This window comes from Mustela nigripes, chromosome 3, assembly GCF_022355385.1.
Source record: "Mustela nigripes isolate SB6536 chromosome 3, MUSNIG.SB6536, whole genome shotgun sequence".
Classification (NCBI taxonomy): Eukaryota; Metazoa; Chordata; class Mammalia; order Carnivora; family Mustelidae; genus Mustela; species Mustela nigripes.
Window position 1 is genome coordinate 76,881,789 of NC_081559.1, and position 8,793 is coordinate 76,890,581.

General features: G+C 39.5%; 1 pseudogene; it reads left to right on the forward strand.

The window, feature by feature from the left end:
- Window positions 1-826: 826 nt before the first annotated feature.
- On the forward strand, window positions 827-1,428 carry LOC132013028 (small ribosomal subunit protein uS2-like; annotated as a pseudogene).
- Window positions 1,429-8,793: the final 7,365 nt, after the last annotated feature.

Sequence of the window (8,793 nt, forward strand, 5' to 3'; positions counted from 1 at the left end):
AATGCAGACTGCAAGAGTATCAAAATATAAGCTTAATTTTTTTCTGTATTAAGCAAGTCATTGAAGGTTTATTTTGTTCAACAAGATGCAGCCTTCAGCTAAATCCATTTTTAAAGACAAAACTCAGATTAACAGAAAACATTATCCAAAAATGTAAATTCTATACCAAGAAAGAGACAGAACATTAATATTTTAAATTGCAATAATTTAGAGGCACCTGGGTGGCTCAATTGGTTAAGCATCTGCCTTTGGCTCAGGTCAAGATCTCCAAATCTTGGAATTAAGCCCCACAGGGGGCTCCTTGCTCAGGGCGGCTGTCTACTTCTCCCTCTGCTCCTCTCCCTGCTCCCATGTGATCGCTCTCTCTGTCTCTCTCAAGTAAATAAATAAAATCTCTTTAAAAAATAAAAAATAAATTTAAAAATTCAGGGCGCCTGGGTGGCTCAGTTGTTAAAAAGCATCTGCCTTTGGCTCAGGTTATCATCCCAGGATCCAGGGATCAAGCAGTGCATCAGGCTTCCTGCTCAGCAGGAAGCCTGCTTCTCCTTCTCCCACTCCCCTTGCTTGTGTTCCCTCTCTTGCTGTGTCTCTCTCTGTCAAATAAATAAGTAAAGTCTTTTTTAATTAAAAAGTAAAACTGCAGAAATTTAAATCTCTATAATTTTATAGAGTGATATCTACATCCCCATGTCATTCCGAAATATTTGAAAACACTAATATTCATTGAGTTGAAAGTAAACCAGTTTTCCCTTTCCATGTTACCCAGGGAAGGGTCCATAAGGTGTTGTTTCGCATTTCCATTGTAATTTAAAGGAAAACTTTCACAATGTCTGGAGCCCTGTATGTCCTGCAAATGAAGGAAGGAGATGTCCTCTGATTCCTTGCAGCAGGAACCCACTTAGGTGGCACCAACCTTGACTTCCAAATTGAACAGTACATCTACAAAAGGAAGAGTGATGGCATCTACATCATAAATCTGAAGAGAACCAGGAGAAGCTTCCGCTGGCAGCTTGTACCATTGTTGCCATTGAAAACCCAGCTAATGTCAGTGTCATATCATCCAAGAATACGGGCCAGCAAGCTGTGCTGAAGTTTGCTGCTGCTACTGCAACAACTTGATTGCCAGCCACTTCACTCTTGGAAACTTCACTAACCAGATCCAGGCAGCCGTCTGAACGCTGAGACTTTGGTGGTTACTGATCCCAGGGCTGACCACCAGGCTCTTACAGAGGCATCTTATATTAACCTGCCTACCATCGCTCTGTGTAATGCAGACTCTGCTCTGCACTATGTGGACATTGCCATCCCTCCCAACAAGAAGGGGGTCAGTCAGTGGGCCTGATGTGGTGGACGCTGGCCAGGGAATTTCTGCCCACGTGTGGCACCATTTCCCGTGATCACCCATGGGAGGTCATCCCTGATCTCTAGCTCTACAGAGATCCTAAAGAGATTGAAAAGAAAGGGCAGGCCTCTAATGAGAAGGCTGTGACCAAGGAGGAATTTCAGGGTGAACCGACTGAGTTCAATTCTACTCCTGAGTTCACTGCTACTCCACCTGAAGTTGCAGACTAGTCTGAAGGTGTGCAGACGCCCTCTGTGCCTACTCAGCAGTTCTGTACTGAGGACGGGAAGTGGAGGGCCCAACCGGTCACTGAAGACAGGTCTGCAGCTCCCACTGCTCAGCCCACTGAATGGGTAAGAATAACCACTGAGCGGTCTTATGCTGCTCTTCCACAAATGCAAACAAAATGGAAATAAGGTTGATGGAAAATAAACAGTTTCTAAAAAAAAAAAAAAAAAAGGATAAAGAAGGGTAAACCAGTTTTATAAATAGTTTTATAAATTTTATTTTCTAAAATAAATTTACATGTTTTTCCTAAAAATACGGTTTTCATAAATAAAGTATTTTATACATTTTTCCTAATGAATACTTGACCAGAACTACACATAAAGTGCCTATAAATTCTGGAGGAGAACTTAAAAGAATACTACAGAATAAAAATGTAAAATTCATATTTGAATATCATAAAATATAAGCAAATTTTATCTTAATTTTTAAATTCGGAATACTTTTGGTTAACCTCTGGTGCCAATGCATTAAAATAGGTATCTCACATGTAGCGGTGTTTGGATAACTAGTGTCATTATTTCAGTGTTATCAGTTTTTCAAGCCATTACTAAACTAGCAATAGCAAATTTGAGATATTACCCAAGAAATTTCAAGAGGAAATTTGCTAATTCCTGAAAATTTCCCAGAATACTAACTGAATGATTTTTATTTTAAACATGCTGTCAATTATTATAATTATCAAAGAAGACAGTTATATTCAGAGAAAAGAAAAAAAAGCATTTCCTATGAAGAACCACTTAAAATGACAGTAGTAATCATTTGCTCAACTCAAGAATATGGAGAGCACAGGGGGATGTTAAGGAAAAAAGAATCAATGGGAGAAATTGTAGGTTTTCAAAAACCAAGTTTTTTTTAACTTTTTTTAGAGCAGTTTTATATTCACAGCAGACTTGCGGGGAAGATACAGAAATTTCCTATATAGCACTTGCTCCCACACATGGATAGCCTTCCCTTTTATCTACAACCCCTACCAGAGTGGTATGTTTGTTACATTTGATCTACACTGAATATCATTATCACCGAGAGCCCCTAATTTACATTAGGATTTGCTCATAGTGCTGTACATTCTGTAGATTTGACAAATGTATAACGACATGCATCCAACATTAGAGAATCATACTATTTTCACTGTCCTAGAAATCCTCCGTGCTCTACCTTTTCACTCGCTCAACACCTGGCAACCACTGATCTTTTTATTATCTCCACAGTTTTGCTTTTTCTAGACTATTATATAGTTGCATTCATATAGCACGCAAACTTTTCAGACTGGTTTCCTGCACTTAGTAACGTGAATGTAAGGTTGTGTTCCATGTGTTTTCATGGCGTTATAGCTCAGTTTTTGGAGAACTGAACAAAATCCCAGTGTCTGTACGTATCATAGTTATTCAACCAATTCACTTACTGCAGGACATCTTAGTTGCTTCCAAGTTTTAGCAATTATGAATAAAGTTGTTATAAACATCCATGTATAGTTTTTGTGTGAACATAATTTTTCAACACCCTTGGATAAGTACCAAAGAGTGGGATTGCTGGATCATATGGTAAAAGTATGTTTAATTTTGTAAGAAACCACCAAACTGTCTTCCAAAGTGTCTGTACCATTTTGCCTTCTCAAAAGCAATATATGAGAGCTCCTGTTTTTCCACATCGTCAGCAGAGTTTGTTGTTGTCAGTGTTCTGGATTCTGGACATTCTAATAGGTGTGTAATGGTGTGTCATTTTAATTCGCATTTTCTGATGATATATGATGTGGGTCAGGCATATTACTTTTATCTGTTTCAATTAGATCCCTGGCCATGACCTTTTCTTGTTCTGTCTTTTGAAATGAATTCCTCCATCTTGGCTTTTTGTCTGTCTCTTCTTCTGTGTGTTAGGAAAGTGGGTTATGTTCCCTGCTCCTGAGAGTAATAGCTATATGAGGTAAATGTCATATACCCTCAGGGCTTCAGGAAATATCTCTGGTGTATGCTGCATATACTCTACTGTGTTTTGGCTGCTCTATCCCTCAGGTCAGTCCTCTGCAGAGTTTCTCCTTGCCTGCAGTGGGTCCTGTGCTCTGGCCTACATGTTAAAAGAGACGCGATGCTGTTTCCACTAGAGCTGAAACTTTGCAGAACTTTATGGTCAGTAGATGTGGTGCAGTGGAGCTTTACACTGATCTTTTGTGAGGAGGGCCTGCGGCTCTGGTTCTCAGGCACACTTGTTCAAGAAAAGCAATACCAGCAGAGTGCAGGGTGGCAGGGCTTGGTATAAGCAGTATAGGCCACCAGTGGTGGCACTTGCTCTTTACTGAAGTTAGTTGATGCTGAGGGGCAGGGAAGGGAAATTGGACCAGTCCTCCCCTTCATCCCCAGAGAGGGGAGTTTATCCTGGCTGCTGTCAGGGAAACCCTCCCAGAAGAGCGAACAGTTCCCCTCATCCCAGGCATCCTTTAGATCACTGCCTTCACACAGTGTCCAGGTTGCTTGCCTGCCTGGAACAAAGCAGTGCACTTTGGGCTCTATACCAGTCAGGCTGGCTGAGTCTTAAAATTCCAAATTTTAGTGACCTTGTGGGACAGGGACCTGTGCCTGTCTTCTGGGAGAGATACTTTTGGCACTGTGATTGATGCAGGCTTGACCCAGAAGAGCAGTTGCACCAAACTGGACGCATGGTGTAAAGCACAGTAACGAGCCAGTGTCCAGCTTAGGAACCGTCAGCAGGTGTCTATATGCCCATACTGAGGGCTAGAGGAGGGAATGGCACCCATCCACTCCTTTGTCCCCTGAGAGGCAATGCCACTTCTCTCAGATGTGCTTCTAGAAGGTAAAAGGTCTCTCCAATGCATCCCAGGAGATCCTCAGATCATGCCTTCTGCCCCTGGGCTGTCTGCCTGTCTTCTGTACAGGAATTTTCCTGTGAACTTCAAACCACTTTTAAAAATTGTCCTCATGTTAAAAAATGTTAAGACAAAACCAACAGCTCAAAAATTCAATATTGTAAGATAAAACTAAATTATAAGAAAGTCATAAAATTCTTACTTAAAAAAAGAGGAAAAAGAAATTAAAAAGTGAAAGTAAAACGAAGTATCTTAAAAACAAGATGATAGAAGCCAAACTTACACTCTTATTTAACAGTCTAAGCTATTAATACTACAAACACTAAGAGAATAAAATATATAAAACTTGTTTTAAAGTATTTTAGATATAAGAGGTAAGGAAAGAAAATGCAAGCTCAGTGCAGATAATGTCAAGAGTTTTGGTTTTTTGACCCCTTACTTGTCATCTGAAGATATAAATCTCTTTGCAAAGATTTCCAAGTAAAGTCTCTTGACTAGAAACAAAAAGGTGAGATTATCAGAGCCTTTAGAGATGATCTTTGCTGCTTCTGTCCCTCTTTTCCTCACTCTTCCATCCAGGGCACATATAACATTTAAGCAGTAAATGTGACTCTACCCTTATAATGCCCAGTTTCCTTTGTCTTTCCCTGGACCTCCAATTTCCTGACCTCTGTCCTTGAAGTGCACAAGTAAATGAGTCAGCCACTGCCAATTGCATGTACTGCCATTTTGAGGTGCTATATAGCACAGAATTGCCCAACACCTAAGCTACTCAGAATTCCAAACTATTCACCACTTACAATGCGGGTGTGGGGGAGAGAGTTGAGAAGTGGGCAGAAACTAGGAAAAATAAGCTTCAAAATAGCACTAGATTGAAGTGACATCAAAGAGAAGAAACACCTTCCCCCCCAAAATGTGTCTCAAATATGTATGCCAAAAGAAAGATTTGACATAAAGAAAGTAATCCCAAGGCACAGTATTCCTTTGTTATACTTTTCATCAGTCTAGTCTTTTCAATCAGTACCAACAGTCAGCAAACTTAAATTTCAATTCATTTTCCATTTTGCTTGAAATAGCAGTGGACTCCAGAACCATAAAGCTTGTAGACTCTGAAAATTATGTAATTTTATTCCCTGGCCTTAAACTACAGCCTTGGTCAATAAAAGATCAAATATTATCAGTTACTGAGATATTTTGAATGTATAAACATGCCATAGGTTCAAGTTCTAATTTCAACACTTCAGAAATTACTGAAGTCTAGTGTGATGAGACAATTCCCAGGGCACCATAGGATAGTTTACCTTTTCAAGGGAGACATAATGATACTTGACATCTTTTCAACAGAGTGCAAACTACTAGCTCAAGCTAGCTTACATTATCAACATTGGATCATGCTACGTTTCTTTCAATGATGTCGTATCTTTGCAAAGCTGGGTTTTCAGCAATTGGTGTAATAAAAAGCAAGTATCACTTGAAAGTCAACATAAAACAGGAAATGAAAGTGGTAATGGGCAATCTGTGCAGTTTGGAAAGTTGTTCAGGGCCCATCAGGCACACACATCCTGCTAGTATTTATGGGTATTTAAGAATGAAGTAAAAATATTAATTTTGGTTTTGATTTATGTATATTTTATTTTCAAATGGGAACTAAGCTGTTAGAACCTAAGTTTGGACCAACAACTTAATAAAGGTGTGTCTTTTGGCAGAGTAATGTCATGAAAACTTACTAAGACACAAAGCATACTGTAAACTGAAAAAGTTTAGGAACCTCTGACTTCATTCGTCTGAGGTGTATTTTCTTTATCTGTAAAATGAATATAAAACCAATTTCATTTGTGAAAGAGTACATAATTTATGTAAAAGTATCTAAAGGAACAACGCTAGAAACTACAAATATTCATTCTCCAATTTCCTGAATGATTAACTGAATTTTTCATTTTTGCAATATTATTATGTGAAAACTTTATGAAAGTACTACTTTAATATATAATATTTAAAATAATCTAGTTTATCTATGCAGTTATACCTGAGGAGACGGTATTCTGATTCCAGACCGTAGCAATAACCTGTTTCATGAATTAGCAAACATAAAGTAGAGTATGTCCTGTAGAGTTTTAATATTGAGGGGGTTTTTGAAATAGATAAATCCTATATGGTATGTATAGAAAGGCTTGGTTAACCAGAACATTTGATTAACTAGAATACTCTATTTTCCTGAAAAATTTACTTGTAATTGAGTTCAGATTCATGTCATTTTCACTATTTCCTATAATGAGGTGGCTGTAACAAAAAATTTGAAGCTGTGTGAAATTTTTAAATTTCTTTTTCCGTTTCTGTAGACATAAGGTCCAATGAAAGCCTCCTGAAGAAAAGCCAATAGACTGAGGTTCTACTCCCTTTTTAATGATTAACTTCAAATCATTTGACATCCCTAGGTATCAATTCTGTTCGCTCTAAAATGACAGGATCAATTCCCCTTGTGCTCCAAGAGCAGTAAGGGATGCAAAAAAGTATGAGCCAGTAGCATTATTAATGAAAAAGCCACGGACACATTATTTAACTTTAATAAGTTCTAATTTATCAGCCATCAAATGAAAATTATAATGTCACTTGTTTCACAGGGATGTTATAAAAATTAAATGAGTTCATTTATGTATTAAGTTATGTGTTAAACTAAACAATTTGGCACTGTGGCTAGGATGAGGTTTTCATCATTTAATCCTAGGACAACTTACGGGGTACCTACTATTATCTCCTTTTTATCGGTGAGGTAGCTGGGACTCAAAAGATTACTAACCTGCCCAAAAGATGAGAGGCAGCAGCCAGAGTATTAAGTAAATTCATTCCGATTGCACAGCACAAAGACAAGTTACCTCTGATGATAGGTGTCCACTCCAAGGATAAGTTACATAGAAGAAACGAACTTAGCAGTAGTAGAGTAAGTCCTCATGAGAACTGGCCTGTCTCTCTGGGTACCTCAGCAATTCCAGTTGAAAACCATTCTCTTGACTCAGCTTCTCTACTTATGCTTCTTCTCCCGAAGCTGCATCTTTGTGTACATCCACTGCCAGTTATGCTAGAAAGCATCATGCTTGTGAGTATCTTATAGGCAGAATTCTTTCAGTTATTTCATATAGTGGTTCCCATAAATTAGAATTACCAGGAGAACTTTAAAAACATAGCAATCCTGGCTCTGGCCCAGACAAAGTGAATCAGAATCTCTGGGGCCGGGGGATGTAGACTGAAGTCAGCAATATTAAGTGCCCCTAAGCAAGCCCAATGTGCAGCCAAGGCTGAAATCCGCTGGACCTCAATGAATGCTTTTGAGTCAGGAGCTGACCCATGGTCCATTGAGTGATATCTGATATATGACATCTTCTGAAGGAAATATGGCTGGAATTTCAGATTTTTCTGATGTGCAGTAAAGTATTAACCTTGCCCCATGCAGTGCCTGGGTGGCTCAGTCAGTTAAGCAGCTGACTCGTGGTTTCAGCTCAGGTCATGATCTCAGGGTCATGAGATCGAGCCCCACGTCCAGCTCCCTGCCCAGCATGCAGAGTTGGCTTGCCCCTCTCCCTTTCCCTCTGCCCTTAGCCCACACACCCAGGCACATATGCACACTCTCTCTCACTCTCTCTCAAACAAATATATAAAATCTTTAAAAAATACTAAAACAAAATAAAGTATTAACTTTGCCCAAAGAGAAATTAGCCTTTGCCCTCAGGTCCTGACAGCTAACTTCTCAGGTCATGCCTTTGGAATGCTTGCTTAATAAGAGTATTTCTGTGTTTTCTTGGGAACAATGGACCATGTCAGAGAGTTTGTGCTTGTCACTTACGGTTGAGGAGCCTTGAGCCACAGGGTGTCAGTTTGACCTCTGGAGGAGCTAGAGACGGAGATCAGCCGTTTCGGTGATCAAACCTATTTATGTGACCAAGTAAAAACTCTGGGCACCAAATAAACTTTCCTTCTTGACAATACTCTGTAAGTGTTGTCACACATTGTTGCTGGGAAAAGTTAGTGCTGTCCCTAAAATTCCCATGGGAAGGGAATATCTGCGAGTGTCTGCCTAGAACCCTTCTGGATCCTCCCCTCTGCACGTCTCCCCTTGTTTCATTTTCACCTATAACCTGTGCTGTAATGAACTATCACTATGAGTATAATGGTTTTGCTGAGTTCTGTGAGTCCTCCTAGTGACTTATGGAACCTGAGGATAGTCTTGGGGACTCTCAAAGTTGCAGGTGACATCAGAAAAGAGAGTAGTTTTGGGAATTTCCTATACTCAGTGCGTGGCCTATTCAGTTTACCCAGCTCAGATGATCTCTGTGGAGACCCCAACAACCCA